General features: G+C 49.4%; 1 long non-coding RNA gene across 5 annotated transcripts in view; it reads left to right on the top strand.

Annotated features, from left to right (window-relative positions):
- The first annotated feature begins 6,047 nt into the window (after positions 1-6,047).
- LOC135317176 (uncharacterized) overlaps positions 6,048-24,794 on the top strand; it is a 160,113-nt gene continuing 141,366 nt past the window's right edge. The window contains exons 1-3 of one of the 5 annotated variants that reach the window (XR_010376267.1): positions 6,048-6,359; positions 7,435-7,589; positions 7,974-8,083. This is a non-coding gene — a long non-coding RNA (uncharacterized LOC135317176). The remainder of the gene's footprint in view (positions 6,360-7,434; positions 7,590-7,973; positions 8,084-24,794) is intronic. The other 4 variants (XR_010376264.1, XR_010376266.1, XR_010376265.1 and 1 more) reach the window with 4 other exon arrangements.

The following is a 24,794-nucleotide window of genomic DNA, read 5'->3' as shown; positions in this document are numbered from 1 at the left end:
GCGCACCTCTGCTCTCACCGTCTGCTCCCTCTTCAACCGTGCGTGGCTGTCATCAGCTTGCACAGGCTTTGCTCGTGCAAGTTTCCGCGACGGCTTACGAGAAGGCAGGCAAACAGACCCAGCAAGACGCGTAGTGCCTTCCTCTATGGGCTCCGTCCAGCCTTTGTTAAAATGAGCAGAAAAGACATCTGCTGCTGCCTTTGCCCTGACTGACTCTTACAGAGAGCATCTGACTTGACCTGCAGCAAAGCGATGCCCCAGGCAGCAGCACGTATTGGCGCGGACCGCGGTTTCACCCACCTGCTTTACTGCGCCGGTCCTTTCCCACGGCCGATGCCGCAGATGTGGCGCGGCCCACCCCCAGACCTCTTTACGAGGGTTCCCTGGGCTCTGCAAGTCGCCTGCTGGACGTGTTGCTGATTCAGGCACGGGCAAAGTCAGCTTCTTCGCTGGCCTCGGGCCAGGGCAGCCCCGTACCTGAGGGAAACTGAGAATATCTCCAGCGAGATCTCACCGGGAGGCTGGGACCTCGTCAGTAGGGGAGAAGGCCAAGCGACTGACACTGAAAGGGAGCTCTTTGCTAGGCTGTAGATCGTAAAGTTAAAAAAGAAAACAAACCTGCCTTTTTTAAAATGCCCCCCTTTGAGTCTGCCACGTTTGATACAGATTTTTTAAATTGCAGGGTCTATCTCCTACAGGCCTCATGCAAAGGGAAGCGAGTACCTCTGGCTCTCAGGACAAGGGGGTCCCTCAGGAGCCCAGGTGCTCACGCCAGCCGGCATCTGGCACAGCACAGGGCAGGAGCTTTGGCAGTAGTACGTGAGCTGAGAATGAGAGTCCGGCAGCGCCGCACGCTTCTCCTGTGAGCCGCCGAGGCTCGCGCGCTGTGCCTTCCGCAAATAAAAGGCCAGAAGAGTCAGCATTTCTGCTAGTTCCAGCCTCATCCGCACCCTCGTCGGTGTAGCTGTAAGCAAGCGTCCCGTAGCGACTGGGAGCGTGGCAGCTGGGCTTCCTGCGCTGCCTTAGGTTGTGCCCTTGGAGAGACCCTTCTCCGAGCCCCGTGAGCCCCGGGGTGGGTGGGCTGCGGTGCCGTTCAACGCTGAATAGGCACGAAGGCCTGTAAACAAAATGTATTTATATCGCACCCGTACCCGGCAGCCAACCGCCGCTTTATTTACGTATCCTGCACCTCCTGCCGACGCTTTTAAACTTAGCCGATATTGCCGCAGTTTTCACTGATGGGGCAGGGGACTGCCATGCTGCAGGGGCAGTGTCTGGGTGTCTCTCACGGACACAGACGTCCTCAGCTGGGTAGGGACAGGGTGAGAGCTGGAACAACTCTGCTGACATGTACGGGCCGTCCCAGGGCAAGGCTCCTGGGTCTGGGGGCTGAAAGGCGAGCCGCGCTGGGTGGTTGGTGTGGGAGTTGTGGAGCAAGTAGGGGGGAAAAAAAGCAACAGGAAAAAAACATCCAAATGTTTCACAGCAGGTAGAAAGCTTGGCAGAAAGCAAACTGAATGCTGTAAAGACAAAAGCCGAAAGCCGGCTATGGACTGGACGAAAAGAGTCAGTGCCACGGAAGGAGGTTATTTCTTCCACTGACCGTAGGAGGCTTTTCTGTGAGAAAACACAACACCTCTTCTTTCGGCTACGGCGCGGTACCGCAGCAGTAACGGGCCAGAGCGTGCGAGCGCCTCTGGCAGTATCGGTAACGGCCGGGGCACGGCCGAACGGCCAGCCCACCTTCCGCACAAGGAGAACACCGTTCCCCTGGAACGCCACGCAGACCCAGGACGGGTACGGCGGAGGCCGAGCCCAGGCGCCCCCATTGCCAAGGACCACCTTGGCCTCGCAGCGTCTCACGCTGCGGGGTGTTTTGCAGGCCGTGGCTAAGCTCAGGCCCCCTGCTCGTGGCTGCCCCCGGTCCCCCGGCGCCGGTCGGGCCCCAGCCCCCAGCGCGGTGCGGCGCAGGGCAGCGGCCCAGCAGGGCGGCCCCACGGGCCCCAGCCCGCACCCCCCCCCCGTGCCTGCGGGCAGGGCCCCGCGGCCGCCGGCCCCTTCCTCCTCTGCTCGCTCCCGTCGCGGACGGCTCGGTACGTGTCACGAGCGGCAGCCCCGTTCAGCCGCTCCCGGAGGGCGCGCGGCTCTGCCCGGCCGTGACCGGGGCCCGCAGGGGTCTCTCGCTCGCCCGCTCGCCCCGAAAGGAGCCGGCCCCGAGCCGGCGCGTCCCGCCCCGCCCGGCCCTCGGCGCCCTCGCGAGCTGAGCGCGGCCCGGCCAGCAGGGGGCGCTGGCGCTCACCGGCTGGGCGCGGGGGCGGTCCGGCGCGGGGGCGGGGCCGGTGGGGGCCGGTCCTTCCGGCCGCCCTCTAAGGGCCGCCCCGCGGGGCCCGGGCTTCCGGTGGCGCGTGCGCGGCGGAGCGGAGGTGGGAGAGGTGCGTGGGGCGGCCGGGTCGCGAGGGGTCTCTTTGCGGTGCCGGGGCCCCTCTGCGGCCCGGCGTGGGAAGCCCGTGGCCGGCGGAGACTGCTCGGAGCTGGGCGGGGAGCGCCGCGGCAGTCCGGCCGCAGGCAGCCATCCCCTGCGGTGGCCGGCATCCCCTCGGGACTCGTGGAGGCCTGGCGGCTCCCGATCCTCGTCTGCGGCAGCCGCCTGAGAGAGCAGCGCGGCCGTAGCCGGGGGCCGGAGAGCGCTGGTGGGTGAGTTCGGGCAGCGGTGGGGGCTCCGTGTGGGCCGGGGGTGGGGGGGGCTCCGTGCGGGCCCGACCCTGGGCCGGGCGGGGGGGGGGCTCCGTCGCCGGCCCGGGCCGGGCTCGGTGCCGGGCGGGGGGAGCTCCGTCGCGCCGGGCCCGGGGCCGGGCGGGGGAGGGGGGGGCTGGTTCCTCCGTGCCGGCCCCGGGGCCGGGCGGGGGAGGGGGGGGCTGGTTCCTCCGTGCCGGCCCCGGGGCCGGGCGGGGGAGGGGGGGGCTGGCTCCTCCGTGCCGGGCCCGGGGCCGGGCGGGGGAGGGGGGGGCTGGCTCCTCCGTGCCGGCCCCGGGGCCGGGCTCGTGCCGGGGGGGGGCTGGCTCCTCCGTGCCGGCCCCGGGGCCGGGCTCGTGCCGGGGGGGGGCTGGCTCCTCCGTGCCGGCCCCGGGGCCGGGCTCGTGCCGGGGGGGGGCTCCGTGCCGAGCCCGGGCCCCGCAGAGAAGCCCTGGTCGGGCATCGTTCTCTTTTGCACAATGTAGGGCTTTCCCCGTTTATTTTCTGTGTACTGTGTTTTGGGCCACCTGAAACCCTTTGGCCGGGGAGGTTTGGTGCGGGGAGATGGCAGGTCTGGAGCCTGAAAGATCTCGGGTGGGGGGCGGGGGAGGTATTTTTGCCTTAAAACTCTGGGCCCACCTCGTGTGTCATGTCGTGAGTCTCGTGACTGTGGCAAATGGCTCAGTCAGGCGTTTTCTGATAAAAAACTTCTGAACGTGTGCGTGTGTAGGCACGGGGAGATTTGCGCAGGGTGACGGAGCCCCTTGCGCTTCTGTGCTAATGTCTACCTGTTCTAGATCTCCAATGTTGGAAAGCCTTTGTTTAGTGCCTGGTTGTGCCTGCGTAACAAATGTTTTAGCTGCTGATGTGTTATACCTCTGCTGTGAACTTTTTCCTGGGTGGCTTGATTGTTTCTGGTTGTCCGTGTAAATCTAGGCAGCTATTTTCTGCCCGGTGGTGAAGCCTATCGCTTTGGATAACAAAGGGCAGGAGAGCAATAAAGAAAAAGGTGACCTGTCTGCTGCAGCTCCTTGCAAACGATTCGTTCCTTATTTTCTGCCCTTGGGTAGGTGTTGTGCTTTCCAGATAACGCAGCCTCTCCTGTGCCTGTCCACGCCGTGCATTTTTGTCCTGCCCTTGCTTGAAAAGGCTCTCCTTGCCTTCCTCCTCTCTGCTGCAGTTGGCTTAATCTCTCGCTGCTGCTGCTGCTGGAAGAGGGATAAAGGGAGTGTTGTCGATGGGGTTGTTAAAAGCTTTTTCGCGGGCTGTAACGCGCGGGAAGGGGTGGGCGGGGGGGGCAACTCAGTACGGGGGAGGGGGGAGGATCAGGCTGCGGGGAAAATGGGAAACCAACATCACCTTCCCCTCCTACGGCGCAGCCCGGCCGCACGGCTCCCCGGGGATGCCCCTGCCCGCGGGTGTACCGTGTGTGCGCCCCCCGCGTGGGGCGGGGGACGACGACACACCCCCCCACACCGTCGGCGGCACTGGGGCAACCCCTGCCCCAGGGCTCCGCGCTCGTACCCGGCTCTCCCCGCTCCGGCACGGCACGGGGCTGGACGCACCGAGGAGACCCCGGGGCGGCTTCTCGCGGCTGGGTGAGAACAGGGCCCGGCCCCGAGCAGCAGAGCGGGCACCGCCGGTAGCTCGGAGGAGCGGGGCCGGCTCGGCTCGAGGCGTCGGAGCGAAAAGGGACGAGAACCGGCCCGGAGCGTCCGGGGGTTGCGGGGGGGCGGCGGATGGTCCGGTGGCCGGGTTCGGCTCCGTGCCGGGCCGTGGGGCAGCCGCAGCCGCGCCGGGGGGCAGGTGAGGAGCCGCGTGCGTGGCTGGGCGCGCTGTGGGTCGGCGGGTTTCGGCTGTGGGGTCTCCCGGTCCGCGGAGTCCCCGGGGGGGGGGGGTTGCGGGCAGCAGCGGCCCCGGGCCGAGCGCTGTCGTGGGTCGGTGGTTGGGTTTTGGGGCCGAGCCCGTGCCCGGCCGTGGGGAAGTAGGGGCAGCCCCACCCGGCTCTCGGCTGCTCCTCGTCGGGGTCGGGCGGCGGTCCAGCTCTTCTTTCTGTGCTGCTTAGGATAGTTATTAACCAATTAATTAATCATACAAACTAAGTCACAGCAGCTCTATCGGCTCCATCGTGGTTCGGAGCTCTGAATCAGTTTCATTTGGTGTCTAACACGTTTTTTTCCCCAAGGAGAAGCTAAGTTTCAAAGTTAGTTCTCACAAGTGTGTCAGTCGACAAAATTGAGTTATGATTATTAAAACCACAAAGGTGACAGGAGTCTCACAGATCTGGTCTATTTCTGAAAATGTATTCATCCCATGCAAAGGTTGTCGGGATACAGATCATCTGCATCTTCATGCTCTGACAAGACAAGATGCTGAGACAGGGATGAGCTCCAAAAGGACTGCTGAAAAGAAAAAAAAAACCGCACTCCACAAAGTCATGGGGTTTTTTTTTTTGCGTTTGGGGGGGTGGGGTGGCTTTAACAAAAGAGTGCAGTGTTGGCTGGCAGCAGCCTGCAGGGCATTTTTGCTGCCTGATCTCTCCTTTTCTTCTCTTCCACTCCTCTTTCAGGGCTGTAATTGTCATTTGGATAGTTTTAGAAGAGCAGTTAAGTTCCTCGCCTGTGTCAATGTGCTGGTAATACCAGGAAGGTGAACGCTTGAACCGGTCGGGCGGGTGGGAATAACTTGGCTGCAGGTAGAACTTCTGAGGGAAGACCAGCAAAACCAGGAAGCAAATAGCAAGTTCCCCAAAAATGTGCGGGTGTCAAACACGTAAGCGTTTCATTGCCGAATGTTTTTGGGAATATGTTCCAAATGGCTATTTTTGGTAAACATAAATTTTCAGGAGATTCAGGGTTGTGTGTGGCAAAACATGTCCCTCTGTTTTTGTGTCCTGCCGCACAAACGGCCGGCGGCAGGGCTCTTGTTCCCCGCTCTCGATATTGCCCCAGCAGGGCTGCGATACTTAGACCTAAGTGGGGATGGGTTTAGGAGTGGAAGGAGAGAGAACGCCTGTGTTCTGTAAGGGCTGTGAATGCTGACCCTTTGTCTCCGTCTGCTGCTTTTCCCGTGCGGGTGATGAAGCTGTTTTACTTTTCTCTGTTGTTCCTGGTCTAAATAGCTGCAAGGCTGTCGCCGCTGTGGGTGTGCAATTTGTGTTGCTGTGTTTCTGTGGAGTCCTAGCCACGGCTCGCTTCTAGTGTGGCCAAGGGTCAAGGTAGGGCTTTCAGCTTAAAGCTTCAGAAGCGCTGCGCGCTGAGATGGGTGTAGGTGACACTGCTGTTGCGCCTGCAGCTGTGCTCGCAGGGATGCTGGGCGGCTCCGCATCAGACCGGCGAGGTGCCCGTGGACCTCCGTCGGGCTGCGCCCTGGGTGCGCGAGCGTGCTGTGTGTTTGCTGTTCCGGCTTGTATGTGCGAGGGCTTAACGTTTGATTTAACGCATTTCCTTTAACGGCAGGCTGTAGTTGGGCTCTAGATGGTATTCCTACGGGGGCGCAAGAGCTGTGGAATGGTTAAGCTGTTGCTGTGCCTCCAGGTGACTTGTTCAGTAACACTGTTTTTCCAGGTGCAGGTGGATGAGTCGTGCAGGGCAACGGAGGAGAGCCCAGGGGAGCGCTGGAAGAAGGTGAGTCTGTGTAGTACTGGAGGGAAGATGTGACTGGTGGCTATAGGGCTCCATTATGGGTTTTACTCTTTTTTTTTGTGATCCGAGGGCGCTAAGCGATGAGCCGAGCGTGATCTGGGCCCTGGAGGTGAGTCAGGCAAGGTGACCGGTGCTTGGTGGGCTGGAGTAGGTGTTCTTTTTCAGGTTATTCAGGTTTTTTTTTCCCTTGTCTTCACTTTCCCATCCCAATTTGGGGCCGATTCCCTCAAACGGGGACTTCCCCCTGTGGGGCTGCTTATGCAGCCTGGGAGCTGCTGCCTGGGCACAAAAATACCTCAAACCCCCTGACTCTGGGTCTGCAATGGGGGGTGAAAAAAACAGAAAGAATTCTGGTGGAAAGAAAACAACTTGGGGCTTCTGGGAAAGCCAACTCCAGCTGGATTTGTGCAGCTGGAAAGGGAAAAAAAGGGTGGTGGTGGGGAAGGAACAACCACCTAAAAGCACCCACCAACCATTCTCATGCACAAAACCGAAAGTGAAAATGACCATTTTTTGTAGGGTAAAAGCACAAAAAGTCCCCACAGAACTCAGTAGTTTGGAAAAGCAACCCCAATTAATACATTATGTAAAGAAGGCAGGGAAAAAAAAGAAAACCAAAACAAAACCCTATCACAACCCTGATGCCACATGCCTACAAGCAGTTCCTGGGGCTTATTCTGCGGGGGTGGGGGACCCAACCTTGTTCCCCAGGTTTGCTGTGCTGCTTCTCCTCCCTCAGGCATGGGCGGGGGGGGCAGTGGCATGGACAGTAGCAAGCACCAGATTTTTTTAAGCAGTCGAGAGGAAAGGACTGAAATGCTCGAGACGCTTTGCTGTTTGGTGCAGAGGCAATGAACGGTGCTGCTGGGGCTGCGAGGGGGAAAGGTGCAGAGGAATAGAAGCTCTGTGGATGCAGCCAAGTTACGGTTTCTGGATGGTATTAATCGAGAAGAGTAATTCAGATAATGCTGCTGCCCAGCGACCAGAGTTGGGTACTGAGCCCGGGAGCCGCGCACGCGCGGTGGCGTCCCTGTGATCCGCATTGCTCTCTCCGCAGGTGACAGCCCTGCGATGCTGCGGTGCCTGCGAGGTGATGCCGCCGTGCTCGTTGCTGCTTCCTGGTAAGGAAAGGCCTCCTCCGCTCCTGCTGCAGCGTGGTGGTGTGTCGGACACGATTCCCTGTGTCGGGTGAGGCCTAGGGCTGCCGGCGAGGTGAGCGAGCCCCTTTGGTGGGTGCCGGGGTGTCTCCTTGTGTGCCTGCACTACTGGGGCTGGTGGGATGGGAAGCTTCAAACGACCTGCCGAGGCAGGCTTCTGGTATGCTAAAGGCAAGCGGGTGAGGGCAGCCCCAGGAGTTACCCGGGAGCTGATAGAAGGGAAGAGGGAAAGGAGGAGGAGGAGGATGACATTTTCCCCCTGCCCAGGGTGCAGAAGATAGCCGACTCCCCAGCTCACCAGAGCTCCCCCTCAGCCTCCCCTGGCCCCCCTTGCCCCGTGCTCCTGCCCCCAGCTCCGGCACGAGCGAGCTAGGCTACGCTACGTGCCTAGGAAGCCTCATCTCGTAAGAGCGGTAAGACACCCGTGTATCCTCTTTAGGTGGAGGACGGCCTAGAGTCTGGAGCTGCAGAAGAGGCAGGGCGGAGAGGAGGGGAAAGAAGCATCTGAACGGCTAAATTGTGCCAGCAGCGCTGAGAGCGAGAGTCGCGGTGAGTCCTGGGCCACTGGGGCCCCGTTGCCTCTCTTGTGCGTCCTGGGCCCTCCCTGTCTCTCCCCCCTGGCCCCCTCTCTTTCCTTACCTGCTGCAAAATTATTTTTAGGTTTTTTTTTTGCGCCCCCCCCCGCCCCTTCTTTCTCCATCTCGCTCTGAGTGGCTCCCTGCCTCCCCGTCTTTTCAGGCCTCCCTCTCTCTGTCCTGTAGCCTGTGGCTACTTGTTCTTTCTCCGCCTCTCTCTGCCTGGCTCTGGCTCCGTTTTTATTTTTTTATTCCTCCTGCTCTGTCCTGTAGCCTGTCGGTATTTTGTCTTTCTCTGGCTCTCTTGGTCTGACTCCGTGTGTTACCGAAAAACGCGGTAAAATCGGAAACAACTCCTCAACGCCGATTTAGTATTAAAGAGCAGGCGTTCTTTATTCACGGCGCCAGATGCACGGGGGATCGCTTCTCCTGGCGTGCGTACCTCACACACCTTTCCCGTAGAATTTGTAGATCAAAATTTTACGTATTCATACATATTCATTATCGTCCTGTCTACTGATCGGTACAAACTGGCTCGTTCCGTATGTAAATCACTGCGCAGGCTCGGTGGTGGTCCGTGAGTCGGTGGTCGCGATCTCCCCCTGCCAGAATTGCCTTTTACCTTCTTGGCTCTTAATCTTGGCAGTCTTGGCTAGTTTTCTCAGTGCGCTACACGAAACCGCGTTTTGTCATCCGTTTCTGACAGAAGCACGTTGTCTGTTGTTCTGCTGACATTAACGATCGCCTAGGGACTAAAATGCAGATCGACAGATGCGCTGATTCGTACGCTCCGTGTTCCCGTAATGGAACACCGTCTCTGGTTGGTTGATTTCATCGCTTTGGTTACATTTCCCCCCTTTGGAAGTTTTGAAATAATCATTTTCTCAATACTTCCATCCTAGATCAATAATATTCCACTATGTCAGTTCAGTGTTTGGTTCATCTTCTCAAAGTTTTCACTTGATTGTGGTCTCTAGGGCATATGCAGGTTCCATTTTATACCCAAAATTTTATTAATTTGTTGAACTACCTCTGCAAAAAAATGTGGTCCTCTCTCAGAGGACATTCCTGTTGGCACTCTAAATCTTGGTATTATTTCTTTCAGCAACATCTTAACTACTACTCTAGCTTTGTTGGTGCAGCACGAGAAAGCTTCTGGCCAACTAGAAAACTTGTCCATCAGCACTAACAAATACTGCTATATCTATTTTGTCTGGGTAACTCAGAGAACTTAATTTGCTAATAATTTCCGGGAGAATTTTTTGTTTTGTTACTCCTAAAGGTGGTTTCCTTTGGTTCAGGGGATTATTTCTAGGACAGATTGGACACTTAGCTACCATGGGTTTAACTGTTCTTGTCATGCCTACACACGCTACAGATGCTTTTAAACTCAAAACCGTAGCATCTACACCCTAATGTGTTTGCTCATGCTTTTCTTTTGCAAGTTCTGTCATAACTTGTGGGGTTGTTATTATTATTACTTGTTTTTCTGGTGTTACCTACCATCTCTGTGTTTTGTGATGCTTCCAATTGTTCTGCTAATTGCTCATCCAATTTATTATAATAATCTCGGTTTCAACTTTGGAATTCCGATCTGTTTTACTGGTACTAGTGCAAGGATACCTTGCTCTGCAGTCCTCTTTGCAGCTTTATCTGTCAATCGTTTGCTTATGTTTACAGCCGTCTGGCCGAATTGATGAGCTTTGCAACGCTTTACCGCCACTTCTTTTGGTTTCTGCACGTCTTCCGGAAGTTGGAGAATGTCTTCTTTATGCTGTATCAATGATTCTTGGGCTGATGGCAGTCCTTTTTCCTTCCCAGTAGCTCCATGATCGTGGATCACACCAAATGCATGTTTGGAATCAGTCTAGATATTTATCCTTCGTCCTTCTGCCATTCGCAGAGCTCGCTTCAACGCTACCAATACTGCTTTCTGTGCTGAGGTGTTCGCAGGCAGCGCCCCTGACTCCATTCCCTCGGCGGTGATAACGACAGCATATCCGGCCATTCTCTTCTCGCCCAGAGCTGCTTCCATCTGTAAACAACTCCAGATCAGGATTTTCCCAGAGGTTTGTGTCTCAGGCCTGGTCTGCTGGAATAGACTTGTTCAATAGTTAGCAAGCGATCGTGTTCGAAATTGTCCGTAAGGTTTTCTGTTGTTAAAAACATAGCAGGATTCAGTATAGCAGTAGCCTTCGATTCCACATGGTCTTGTTCTAACAGAACAACTTGATATTTCAACATTCTGCTAAGGGATAGCCAACGACCCCCCTTTTGTTCTAAAACAGTCACCGCTATGTGCGGGACACATACTGTCATCTTTTGTCCCATTGTTAACTTTGGGGCTTCCTGGATCGGCAGCGCTGCTGTTGCCACTGCCCGTAAACATCCAGGCCATCTTTTACTCACGTGGTCGAGTTGTTTGGAGAAGTAGCCCACGGGTCTCTTCCAGGTTCCCAGTCGCTGTGTCAGCACTCCAAGGGCTAAATGTTGTCTTTCGTGGACAAACAGCTCAAAAGGTTTAGCGAAATCGGGTAGGCCTAATGCAGGGGCCATCACTGAGGCTCTTTTCAGTTCTTTGAATGCCGTTTGGCATCCGGGCGTCCAGGTTAAATATTTATCCTTTGATTCTTTCAGTGCCTCGTATAATGGTTTTACATACAGTCTGTAGTTCAGAATCCAGAGCTGACGCTATTTCACTATTTTCAGAAAAGCTCTCAGTTCCTTCGGGCCGCAAGGTTCGGGAATTTGACAAATAGTTTCTTTCTTTTCACTTTCTAATTGTCTTTGTCTCTGAGATATTTCAAATCCTAAATAAATGGCTGCTTCTTCTCCTATTTGGGTTTTGTTTCTGGAAACTCCGCATCTTCCTTGGCCCAGAAAATTTAAAAATTTCAAAACATTATTCTTTACTTTCTGCCACTATCAGAATGTCGTCTGCATTCTGTAACAGTATGCCTCTCCCTGGGTTCTGTTTTTTCTAGACATTTCTATATTTCTAATTTTTTTTCTTGCCAGCTGAGTCCCAAATATCGTAGGACTAATTTTAAATCCTTGTGGAAGTACGGTCCATGTTAGCTGTGTCTTTCATTCTGTGGTGGGGCTTTCCCATTCCAAAGCAAATAGGCTTTGACTTTTTATGCCTGGAGGTATGCAAAAGAAGGCATCCTTCAAATCTAGTACAGTAAACCATTTATGCTCCTCCTTTAAAAGAGGTCAGTAAAGTGTATGGATTAGCTACTACCGGATGTAGATCTTGGACCACCTGAGATATAGCCCTTAAATCGTGAACCAGCTAATACTCTTTGCCTCTAGATTTCTTTACTGGCGGCACAGGAGTACTATATTCTGATTCACATTCTATTAAGAGCTCATATTCTGAAAAAAATTTATAATTAACTTCTCTAATCCTTTTCGAGCCTCTCGCTTAATACGGTATTGTTTTTGTCTTACCGGCTTGGCTCCAGGCTTTAAGGTTACTTTTACCGGCTCTGCCCGCTTAGGTCGCTCCGGAGCTCCGCTCGCTCAAACCAAAGGAATTACTACGTTTTCCACTTCTTCGGGAACCTGTTCCTCCCTGGAGGAATCCTGTAACATAAACGCTCTCGCCTCTGTGGCTTTTGATTCTGTTCTGGTATTAGTAATTTAATCTCTCCATCTTTAAAAGTTACTTGAGCATCTAATTTACTTAATAGATCTCATCATAACAGAGGCAGTGGACATTCAGGCATATACAGAAACTGGTGAGTTGCCCATTGCTTCTCCAATTTAAACTTTAATGGCTCTAAGAAAGGCTAATTTTTCTTTGCCCTGTCGCACTAACAACACCTACTGGTTTATGATCAACTTTCTCTTTACGTGTATTCAGTACCAAAGAAGTGGCTCCCGTATCTACCAAAAATTCTATTTCTTCATTCCCTAGCTTCAGTGTAACCAGGTGTTCAGCTAGGGTTGATTCCTCTGGTCTCCTTCATGCCAAGCTACTTCAAGCATTTTACCCAGATCTCTGGATTCAGGTTCTTCTAGTTTCTGAAGGTTTTTTTACTCCCCCCCCCCACCCCCCCCAATCTGGGGCTGATTGTCTTATGAATATAGAGACCAACTGAATTGCTTTTTCTGTTTTTTTCTGGGTTCAAATGAGTATATTTTCTGGTGGTCACCTTCAGTCTTTCCATAAAGGCTGAAGGGGGGGACTCCTTTAATTCTTGTCTCACTTAATAAATGGGTCAAAATTTATGGCTTTTGGCATTGCATGTCTTACTCCAAATAAAATCTGTCTCTGACATCTAGTCAACATTCCCCTGGGTCCTGGCTGATTAGGGTCCCACTCGGGATTTGTAGATGGAAAATTCTTATTCGTTGTTCTCTGTAAATTCCTGTTAGCATGTGCTCCCTGCACCTGCCTTCTGGCTGTATTCAATACTATTTTCTTGTCAGTTCCATCAAGTGAAGTATCCAGTATCACAAGTAGAGCAACACTTCAAGTTCTCACCACATTTTCCTCTTTTCAGAAACATTGCCGTAGAATCCTGTGGACATATCTCACGCTGTTTCTGCCACGCTGGATGATTCCACAGTGTAAAGAACAAATCAACATATGCCACTTCTTCCCATTTGCCTTCCCTTTTTACAAAACAACATTAATTGCAAGATGGTATGATATTGCAATGTCTCCTGTTCTGGCCATTCGTGCCCACCTTCCAATTGATACGTTGGGCACCAATGATTGCAATATTCAATTAATGGTTTCCGAGTTAGTGGGTCATCACCCCCGATGTCTTTCCAGTGCTTCAAAGTACATCCCAAAGGTGTTCTCTGTGGGATAGGTTTCTTACTCAGAAATGCTCCCATCTCCCAGTCGACTAGCAGTTGTGATAGTGCACTATCACAAATAGTAGTCAGAGGGACTCCAACCCCCGTTAGAGGTCTCACTGGGATCTGTAGCCCCCTGCTAGATATCCCTGGAGACTTCAACCCCCTGTTGAAGACCCCCCTACCCTCGGGTCCCGCTCCACAGGCTTTCGCCTAGCAGAGACTTACCAACCGAGGTACCTCTTGGCCCCAACCCTGCGTGGCTTTTGCCGCGCCTTACGGGCAGGCCTGTGGGACTCAAACCCACTATCCTATCCTATGTGGGAAGCTAACGCCACATATTATTCTACCTAAGTTTCTTCGTAAACGAATGCCTTGTTTACTTCAGTCCAGGGGATCTTTCTCAGAATTCTCTGGCCTGGGGATCGGAAGCTCTCCCCAAGAATTCCTTGGGGCTGGCTGCAGGTCCCACGGTCCTGCGGATCCGTCGAGATTCAAAAGCAGGTTCCCATCTGGGGTGCCAAAACTGTTACCAAAAAACGCGGTAAAATCGGAAATATCTATTCAACACCAATCTAGTATTAAAGAGCAGGCGTTCTTTATTCACGGCGCCAGATGCACGGGGGATCGCTCCTCCTGGCGTGCGTACCTCACACACCTTTCCCGTAGAATTTGTAGATCAAAATTTTACGTATTCATACATATTCATTATCGTCCTGTCTACTGATCGGTACAAACTGGCTCGTTCCGTATGTAAATCACTGCGCAGGCTCGGTGGTGGTCCGTGAGTCGGTGGTCGCAATCTCCCCCTGCCAGAATTGCCTTTTACCTTCTTGGCTCTTAATCTTGGCAGTCTTGGCTAGTTTTCTCAGTCCGCTACACGAAACCGCGTTTTGTCATCCGTTTCTGACAGAAGCACGTTGTCTGTTGTTCTGCTGACATTAACGATCGCCTAGGGACTAAAATGCAGATCGACAGATGCGCTGATTCGTACGCTCCGTGTTCCCGTAATGGAACACCGTCTCTGGTTGGTTGATTTCATCGCTTTGGTTACATTTCCCCCCTTTGGAAGTTTTGAAATAATCATTTTCTCAATACTTCCATCTTAGATCAATAATATTCCACTATGTCAGTTCAGTGTTTGGTTCATCTTCTCAAAATTTTCACTTGATTGTGGTCTCTAGGGCATATGCAGGTTCCATTTTATACCCAAAATTTTATTAATTTGTTGAACTACCTCTGCAAAAAAATGTGGTCCTCTCTCAGAGGACATTCCTGTTGGCACTCTAAATCTTGGTATTATTTCTTTCAGCAACATCTTAACTACTACTCTAGCTTTGTTGGTGCAGCACGAGAAAGCTTCTGGCCAACTAGAAAACTTGTCCATCAGCACTAACAAATACTGCTATATCTATTTTGTCTGGGTAACTCAGAAAACTTAATTTGCTAATAATTTCCGGGAGAATTTTTTGTTTTGTTACTCCTAAAGGTGGTTTCCTTTGGTTCAGGGGATTATTTCTAGGACAGATTGGACACTTAGCTACCATGGGTTTAACTGTTCTTGTCATGCCTACACACGCTACAGATGCTTTTAAACTCAAAACCGTAGCATCTACACCCTAATGTGTTTGCTCATGCTTTTCTTTTGCAAGTTCTGTCATAACTTGTGGGGTTGTTATTATTATTACTTGTTTTTCTGGTGTTACCTACCATCTCTGTGTTTTGTGATGCTTCCAATTGTTCTGCTAATTGCTCATCCAATTTATTATAATAATCTCGGTTTCAACTTTGGAATTCCGATCTGTTTTACTGGTACTAGTGCAAGGATACCTTGCTCTGCAGTCCTCTTTGCAGCTTTATCTGTCAATCGTTTGCTTATGTTTACAGCCGTCTGGCCGAATTGATGAGCTTTGCAACGCTTTACCGCCACTTCTTTTGGTTTCTGCACGTCTTCCGGAAGTTGGAGAATGTCTTCTTTATGCTGTATCAATGATTCTTGGGCTGATGGCAGTCCTTTTTCCTTCCCAGTAGCTCCATGATCGTGGATCACACCAAATGCATGTTTGGAATCAGTCTAGATATTTATCCTTCGTCCTTCTGCCATTCGCAGAGCTCGCTTCAACGCTACCAATACTGCTTTCTGTGCTGAGGTGTTCGCAGGCAGCGCCCCTGACTCCATTCCCTCGGCGGTGATAACGACAGCATATCCGGCCATTCTCTTCTCGCCCAGAGCTGCTTCCATCTGTAAACAACTCCAGATCAGGATTTTCCCAGAGGTTTGTGTCTCAGGCCTGGTCTGCTGGAATAGACTTGTTCAATAGTTAGCAAGCGATCGTGTTCGAAATTGTCCGTAAGGTTTTCTGTTGTTAAAAACATAGCAGGATTCAGTATAGCAGTAGTCTTCGATTCCACATGGTCTTGTTCTAACAGAACAACTTGATATTTCAACATTCTGCTAAGGGATAGCCAACGACCCCCCTTTTGTTCTAAAACAGTCACCGCTATGTGCGGGACACATACTGTCATCTCTTGTCCCATTGTTAACTTTGGGGCTTCCTGGATCGGCAGCGCTGCTGTTGCCACTGCCCGTAAACATCCAGGCCATCTTTTACTCACGTGGTCGAGTTGTTTGGAGAAGTAGCCCACGGGTCTCTTCCAGGTTCCCAGTCGCTGTGTCAGCACTCCAAGGGCTAAATGTTGTCTTTCGTGGACAAACAACTCAAAAGGTTTAGCGAAATCGGGTAGGCCTAATGCAGGGGCCATCACTGAGGCTCTTTTCAGTTCTTTGAATGCCGTTTGGCATCCGGGCGTCCAGGTTAAATATTTATCCTTTGATTCTTTCAGTGCCTCGTATAATGGTTTTACATACAGTCTGTAGTTCAGAATCCAGAGCTGACGCTATTTCACTATTTTCAGAAAAGCTCTCAGTTCCTTCGGGCCGCAAGGTTCGGGAATTTGACAAATAGTTTCTTTCTTTTCACTTTCTAATTGTCTTTGTCTTTGAGATATTTCGAATCCTAAATAAATGGCTGTTGCTTCTCCTATTTGGGTTTTGTTTCTGGAAACTCCGCATCTTCCTTGGCCCAGAAAATTTAAAAATTTCAAAACATTATTCTTTACTTTCTGCCACTATCAGAATGTCGTCTGCATTCTGTAACAATATGCCTCTCCCTGGGTTCTGTTTTTTCTAGACATTTCTATATTTCTAATTTTTTTCTTGCCAGCTGAGTCCCAAATATCGTAGGACTAATTTTAAATCCTTGTGGAAGTACGGTCCATGTTAGCTGTGTCTTTCATTCTGTGGTGGGGCTTTCCCATTCCAAAGCAAATAGGCTTTGACTTTTTATGCCTGGAGGTATGCAAAAGAAGGCATCCTTCAAATCTAGTACAGTAAACCATTTATGCTCCTCCTTTAAAAGAGGTCAGTAAAGTGTATGGATTAGCTACTACCGGATGTAGATCTTGGACCACCTGAGATATAGCCCTTAAATCGTGAACCAGCTAATACTCTTTGCCTCTAGATTTCTTTACTGGCGGCACAGGAGTACTATATTCTGATTCACATTCTATTAAGAGCTCATATTCTGAAAAAAATTTATAATTAACTTCTCTAATCCTTTTCGAGCCTCTCGCTTAATACGGTATTGTTTTTGTCTTACCGGCTTGGCTCCAGGCTTTAAGGTTACTTTTACCGGCTCTGCCCGCTTAGGTCGCTCCGGAGCTCCGCTCGCTCAAACCAAAGGAATTACTACGTTTTCCACTTCTTCGGGAACCTGTTCCTCCCTGGAGGAATCCTGTAACATAAACGCTCTCGCCTCTGTGGCTTTTGATTCTGTTCTGGTATTAGTAATTTAATCTCTCCATCTTTAAAAGTTACTTGAGCATCTAATTTACTTAATAGATCTCATCATAACAGAGGCAGTGGACATTCAGGCATATACAGAAACTGGTGAGTTGCCCATTGCTTCTCCAATTTAAACTTTAATGGCTCTAAGAAAGGCTAATTTTTCTTTGCCCTGTCGCACTAACAACACCTACTGGTTTATGATCAACTTTCTCTTTACGTGTATTCAATACCAAAGAAGTGGCTCCCGTATCTACCAAAAATTCTATTTCTTCATTCCCTAGCTTCAGTGTAACCAGGTGTTCAGCTAGGGTTGATTCCTCTGGTCTCCTTCATGCCAAGCTACTTCAAGCATTTTACCCAGATCTCTGGATTCAGGTTCTTCTAGTTTCTGAAGGTTTTTTTACTCCCCCACACCCCCACCCCCCCCAATCTGGGGCTGATTGTCTTATGAATATAGAGACCAACTGAATTGCTTTTTCTGTTTTTTTCTGGGTTCAAATGAGTATATTTTCTGGTGGTCACCTTCAGCCTTTCCATAAAGGCTGAAGGGGGGGACTCCTTTAATTCTTGTCTCACTTAATAAATGGGTCAAAATTTATGGCTTTTGGCATTGCATGTCTTACTCCAAATAAAATCTGTCTCTGACATCTAGTCAACATTCCCCTGGGTCCTGGCTGATTAGGGTCCCACTCGGGATTTGTAGATGGAAAATTCTTATTCGTTGTTCTCTGTAAATTCCTGTTAGCATGTGCTCCCTGCACCTGCCTTCTGGCTGTATTCAATACTATTTTCTTGTCAGTTCCATCAAGTGAAGTATCCAGTATCACAAGTAGAGCAACACTTCAAGTTCTCACCACATTTTCCTCTTTTCAGAAACATTGCCGTAGAATCCTGTGGACATATCTCACGCTGTTTCTGCCACGCTGGATGATTCCACAGTGTAAAGAACAAATCAACATATGCCACTTCTTCCCATTTGCCTTCCCTTTTTACAAAACAACATTAATTGCAAGATGGTATGATATTGCAATGTCTCCTGTTCTGGCCATTCGTGCCCACCTTCCAATTGATACGTTGGGCACCAATGATTGCAATATTCAATTAATGGTTTCCGAGTTAGTGGGTCATCACCCCCGATGTCTTTCCAGTGCTTCAAAGTACATCCCAAAGGTGTTCTCTGTGGGATAGGTTTCTTACTCAGAAATGCTCCCATCTCCCAGTCGACTAGCAGTTGTGATAGTGCACTATCACAAATAGTAGTCAGAGGGACTCCAACCCCCGTTAGAGGTCTCACTGGGATCTGTAGCCCCCTGCTAGATATCCCTGGAGACTTCAACCCCCTGTTGAAGACCCCCCTACCCTCGGGTCCCGCTCCACAGGCTTTCGCCTAGCAGAGACTTACCAACCGAGGTACCTCTTGGCCCCAACCCTGCGTGGCTTTTGCCGCGCCTTACGGGCAGGCCTGTGGGACTCAAACCCACTATCCTATCCTATGTGGGAAGCTAACGCCACATATTATTCTACCTAAGTTTCTTCGTAAACGAATGCCTTGTTTACTTCAGTCCAGGGGATCTTTCTCAGAATTCTCTGGCCTGGGGATCGGAAGCTCTCCCCAAGAATTCCTTGGGGCTGGCTGCAGGTCCCACGGTCCTGCGGATCCGTCGAGATTCAAAAGCAGGTTCCCATCTGGGGTGCCAAAACTGTTACCAAAAAACGCGGTAAAATCGGAAATATCTATTCAACACCAATCTAGTATTAAAGAGCAGGCGTTCTTTATTCACGGCGCCAGATGCACGGGGGATCGCTCCTCCTGGCGTGCGTACCTCACACACCTTTCCCGTAGAATTTGTAGATCAAAATTTTACGTATTCATACATATTCATTATCGTCCTGTCTACTGATCGGTACAAACTTGCTCGTTCCGTATGTAAATCGCTGCGCAGGCTCGGTGGTGGTCCGTGAGTCGGTGGTCGCAATCTCCCCCTGCCAGAATTGCCTTTTACCTTCTTGGCTCTTAATCTTGGCAGTCTTGGCTAGTTTTCTCAGTCCGCTACACGAAACCGCGTTTTGTCATCCGTTTCTGACAGAAGCACGTTGTCTGTTGTTCTGCTGACATTAACGATCGCCTAGGGACTAAAATGCAGATCGACAGATGCGCTGATTCGTACGCTCCGTGTTCCCGTAATGGAACACCGTCTCTGGTTGGTTGATTTCATCGCTTTGGTTACATTTCCCCCCTTTGGAAGTTTTGAAATAATCATTTTCTCAATACTTCCATCTTAGATCAATAATATTCCACTATGTCAGTTCAGTGTTTGGTTCATCTTCTCAAAATTTTCACTTGATTGTGGTCTCTAGGGCATATGCAGGTTCCATTTTATACCCAAAATTTTATTAATTTGTTGAACTACCTCTGCAAAAAAATGTGGTCCTCTCTCAGAGGACATTCCTGTTGGCACTCTAAATCTTGGTATTATTTCTTTCAGCAACATCTTAACTACTACTCTAGCTTTGTTGGTGCAGCACGAGAAAGCTTCTGGCCAACTAGAAAACTTGTCCATCAGCACTAACAAATACTGCTATATCTATTTTGTCTGGGTAACTCAGAGAACTTAATTTGCTAATAATTTCCGGGAGAATTTTTTGTTTTGTTACTCCTAAAGGTGGTTTCCTTTGGTTCAGGGGATTATTTCTAGGACAGATTGGACACTTAGCTACCATGGGTTTAACTGTTCTTGTCATGCCTACACACGCTACAGATGCTTTTAAACTCAAAACCGTAGCATCTACACCCTAATGTGTTTGCTCATGCTTTTCTTTTGCAAGTTCTGTCATAACTTGTGGGGTGGTTATTATTATTACTTGTTTTTCTGGTGTTACCTACCATCTCTGTGTTTTGTGATGCTTCCAATTGTTCTGCTAATTGCTCATCCAATTTATTATAATAATCTCGGTTTCAACTTTGGAATTCCGATCTGTTTTACTGGTACTAGTGCAAGGATACCTTGCTCTGCAGTCCTCTTTGCAGCTTTATCTGTCAATCGTTTGCTTATGTTTACAGCCGTCTGGCCGAATTGATGAGCTTTGCAACGCTTTACCGCCACTTCTTTTGGTTTCTGCACGTCTTCCGGAAGTTGGAGAATGTCTTCTTTATGCTGTATCAATGATTCTTGGGCTGATGGCAGTCCTTTTTCCTTCCCAGTAGCTCCATGATCGTGGATCACACCAAATGCATGTTTGGAATCAGTCTAGATATTTATCCTTCGTCCTTCTGCCATTCGCAGAGCTCGCTTCAACGCTACCAATACTGCTTTCTGTGCTGAGGTGTTCGCAGGCAGCGCCCCTGACTCCATTCCCTCGGCGGTGATAACGACAGCATATCCGGCCATTCTCTTCTCGCCCAGAGCTGCTTCCATCTGTAAACAACTCCAGATCAGGATTTTCCCAGAGGTTTGTGTCTCAGGCCTGGTCTGCTGGAATAGACTTGTTCAATAGTTAGCAAGCGATCGTGTTCGAAATTGTCCGTAAGGTTTTCTGTTGTTAAAAACATAGCAGGATTCAGTATAGCAGTAGTCTTCGATTCCACATGGTCTTGTTCTAACAGAACAACTTGATATTTCAACATTCTGCTAAGGGATAGCCAACGACCCCCCTTTTGTTCTAAAACAGTCACCGCTATGTGCGGGACACATACTGTCATCTTTTGTCCCATTGTTAACTTTGGGGCTTCCTGGATCGGCAGCGCTGCTGTTGCCACTGCCCGTAAACATCCAGGCCATCTTTTACTCACGTGGTCGAGTTGTTTGGAGAAGTAGCCCACGGGTCTCTTCCAGGTTCCCAGTCGCTGTGTCAGCACTCCAAGGGCTAAATGTTGTCTTTCGTGGACAAACAACTCAAAAGGTTTAGCGAAATCGGGTAGGCCTAATGCAGGGGCCATCACTGAGGCTCTTTTCAGTTCTTTGAATGCCATTTGGCATCCGGGCGTCCAGGTTAAATATTTATCCTTTGATTCTTTCAGTGCCTCATATAATGGTTTTACATACAGTCTGTAGTTCAGAATCCAGAGCTGACGCTATTTCACTATTTTCAGAAAAGCTCTCAGTTCCTTCGGGCCGCAAGGTTCGGGAATTTGACAAATAGTTTCTTTCTTTTCACTTTCTAATTGTCTTTGTCTTTGAGATATTTCGAATCCTAAATAAATGGCTGTTGCTTCTCCTATTTGGGTTTTGTTTCTGGAAACTCCGCATCTTCCTTGGCCCAGAAAATTTAAAAATTTCAAAACATTATTCTTTACTTTCTGCCACTATCAGAATGTCGTCTGCATTCTGTAACAATATGCCTCTCCCTGGGTTCTGTTTTTTCTAGACATTTCTATATTTCTAATTTTTTTTCTTGCCAGCTGAGTCCCAAATATCGTAGGACTAATTTTAAATCCTTGTGGAAGTACGGTCCATGTTAGCTGTGTCTTTCATTCTGTGGTGGGGCTTTCCCATTCCAAAGCAAATAGGCTTTGACTTTTTATGCCTGGAGGTATGCAAAAGAAGGCATCCTTCAAATCTAGTACAGTAAACCATTTATGCTCCTCCTTTAAAAGAGGTCAGTAAAGTGTATGGATTAGCTACTACCGGATGTAGATCTTGGACCACCTGAGATATAGCCCTTAAATCGTGAACCAGCTAATACTCTTTGCCTCTAGATTTCTTTACTGGCGGCACAGGAGTACTATATTCTGATTCACATTCTATTAAGAGCTCATATTCTGAAAAAAATTTATAATTAACTTCTCTAATCCTTTTCGAGCCTCTCGCTTAATACGGTATTGTTTTTGTCTTACCGGCTTGGCTCCAGGCTTTAAGGTTACTTTTACCGGCTCTGCCCGCTTAGGTCGCTCCGGAGCTCCGCTCGCTCAAACCAAAGGAATTACTACGTTTTCCACTTCTTCGGGAACCTGTTCCTCCCTGGAGGAATCCTGTAACATAAACGCTCTCGCCTCTGTGGCTTTTGATTCTGTTCTGGTATTAGTAATTTAATCTCTCCATCTTTAAAAGTTACTTGAGCATCTAATTTACTTAATAGATCTCATCATAACAGAGGCAGTGGACATTCAGGCATATACAGAAACTGGTGAGTTGCCCATTGCTTCTCCAATTTAAACTTTAATGGCTCTAAGAAAGGCTAATTTTTCTTTGCCCTGTCGCACTAACAACACCTACTGGTTTATGATCAACTTTCTCTTTACGTGTATTCAATACCAAAGAAGTGGCTCCCGTATCTACCAAAAATTCTATTTCTTCATTCCCTAGCTTCAGTGTAACCAGGTGTTCAGCTAGGGTTGATTCCTCTGGTCTCCTTCATGCCAAGCTACTTCAAGCATTTTACCCAGATCTCTGGATTCAGGTTCTTCTAGTTTCTGAAGGTTTTTTTACTCCCCCCCCCCCCCCACCCCCCCCAATCTGGGGCTGATTGTCTTATGAATATAGAGACCAACTGAATTGCTTTTTCTGTTTTTTTCTGGGTTCAAATGAGTATATTTTCTGGTGGTCACCTTCAGTCTTTCCATAAAGGCTGAAGGGGGGGACTCCTTTAATTCTTGTCTCACTTAATAAATGGGTCAAAATTTATGGCTTTTGGCATTGCATGTCTTACTCCAAATAAAATCTGTCTCTGACATCTAGTCAACATTCCCCTGGGTCCTGGCTGATTAGGGTCCCACTCGGGATTTGTAGATGGAAAATTCTTATTCGTTGTTCTCTGTAAATTCCTGTTAGCATGTGCTCCCTGCACCTGCCTTCTGGCTGTATTCAATACTATTTTCTTGTCAGTTCCATCAAGTGAAGTATCCAGTATCACAAGTAGAGCAACACTTCAAGTTCTCACCACATTTTCCTCTTTTCAGAAACATTGCCGTAGAATCCTGTGGACATATCTCACGCTGTTTCTGCCACTCTGGATGATTCCACAGTGTAAAGAACAAATCAACATATGCCACTTCTTCCCATTTGCCTTCCCTTTTTACAAAACAACATTAATTGCAAGATGGTATGATATTGCAATGTCTCCTGTTCTGGCCATTCGTGCCCACCTTCCAATTGATACGTTGGGCACCAATGATTGCAATATTCAATTAATGGTTTCCGAGTTAGTGGGTCATCACCCCCGATGTCTTTCCAGTGCTTCAAAGTACATCCCAAAGGTGTTCTCTGTGGGATAGGTTTCTTACTCAGAAATGCTCCCATCTCCCAGTCGACTAGCAGTTGTGATAGTGCACTATCACAAATAGTAGTCAGAGGGACTCCAACCCCCGTTAGAGGTCTCACTGGGATCTGTAGCCCCCTGCTAGATATCCCTGGAGACTTCAACCCCCTGTTGAAGACCCCCCTACCCTCGGGTCCCGCTCCACAGGCTTTCGCCTAGCAGAGACTTACCAACCGAGGTACCTCTTGGCCCCAACCCTGCGTGGCTTTTGCCGCGCCTTACGGGCAGGCCTGTGGGACTCAAACCCACTATCCTATCCTATGTGGGAAGCTAACGCCACATATTATTCTACCTAAGTTTCTTCGTAAACGAATGCCTTGTTTACTTCAGTCCAGGGGATCTTTCTCAGAATTCTCTGGCCTGGGGATCGGAAGCTCTCCCCAAGAATTCCTTGGGGCTGGCTGCAGGTCCCACGGTCCTGCGGATCCGTCGAGATTCAAAAGCAGGTTCCCATCTGGGGTGCCAAAACTGTTACCAAAAAACGCGGTAAAATCGGAAATATCTATTCAACACCAATCTAGTATTAAAGAGCAGGCGTTCTTTATTCACGGCGCCAGATGCACGGGGGATCGCTCCTCCTGGCGTGCGTACCTCACACACCTTTCCCGTAGAATTTGTAGATCAAAATTTTACGTATTCATACATATTCATTATCGTCCTGTCTACTGATCGGTACAAACTTGCTCGTTCCGTATGTAAATCGCTGCGCAGGCTCGGTGGTGGTCCGTGAGTCGGTGGTCGCAATCTCCCCCTGCCAGAATTGCCTTTTACCTTCTTGGCTCTTAATCTTGGCAGTCTTGGCTAGTTTTCTCAGTCCGCTACACGAAACCGCGTTTTGTCATCCGTTTCTGACAGAAGCACGTTGTCTGTTGCTCTGCTGACATTAACGATCGCCTAGGGACTAAAATGCAGATCGACAGATGCGCTGATTCGTACGCTCCGTGTTCCCGTAATGGAACACCGTCTCTGGTTGGTTGATTTCATCGCTTTGGTTACATTTCCCCCCTTTGGAAGTTTTGAAATAATCATTTTCTCAATACTTCCATCTTAGATCAATAATATTCCACTATGTCAGTTCAGTGTTTGGTTCATCTTCTCAAAATTTTCACTTGATTGTGGTCTCTAGGGCATATGCAGGTTCCATTTTATACCCAAAATTTTATTAATTTGTTGAACTACCTCTGCAAAAAAATGTGGTCCTCTCTCAGAGGACATTCCTGTTGGCACTCTAAATCTTGGTATTATTTCTTTCAGCAACATCTTAACTACTACTCTAGCTTTGTTGGTGCAGCACGAGAAAGCTTCTGGCCAACTAGAAAACTTGTCCATCAGCACTAACAAATACTGCTATATCTATTTTGTCTGGGTAACTCAGAGAACTTAATTTGCTAATAATTTCCGGGAGAATTTTTTGTTTTGTTACTCCTAAAGGTGGTTTCCTTTGGTTCAGGGGATTATTTCTAGGACAGATTGGACACTTAGCTACCATGGGTTTAACTGTTCTTGTCATGCCTACACACGCTACAGATGCTTTTAAACTCAAAACCGTAGCATCTACACCCTAATGTGTTTGCTCATGCTTTTCTTTTGCAAGTTCTGTCATAACTTGTGGGGTTGTTATTATTATTACTTGTTTTTCTGGTGTTACCTACCATCTCTGTGTTTTGTGATGCTTCCAATTGTTCTGCTAATTGCTCATCCAATTTATTATAATAATCTCGGTTTCAACTTTGGAATTCCGATCTGTTTTACTGGTACTAGTGCAAGGATA

The sequence above is a fragment of the Phalacrocorax carbo genome, chromosome 25 (assembly GCF_963921805.1).
Source record: "Phalacrocorax carbo chromosome 25, bPhaCar2.1, whole genome shotgun sequence".
Taxonomy (NCBI): Eukaryota; Metazoa; Chordata; class Aves; order Suliformes; family Phalacrocoracidae; genus Phalacrocorax; species Phalacrocorax carbo.
The sequence above is the reverse complement of the archived record's forward strand: the minus strand, read 5'-3'. Positions and strand labels throughout refer to the sequence as shown.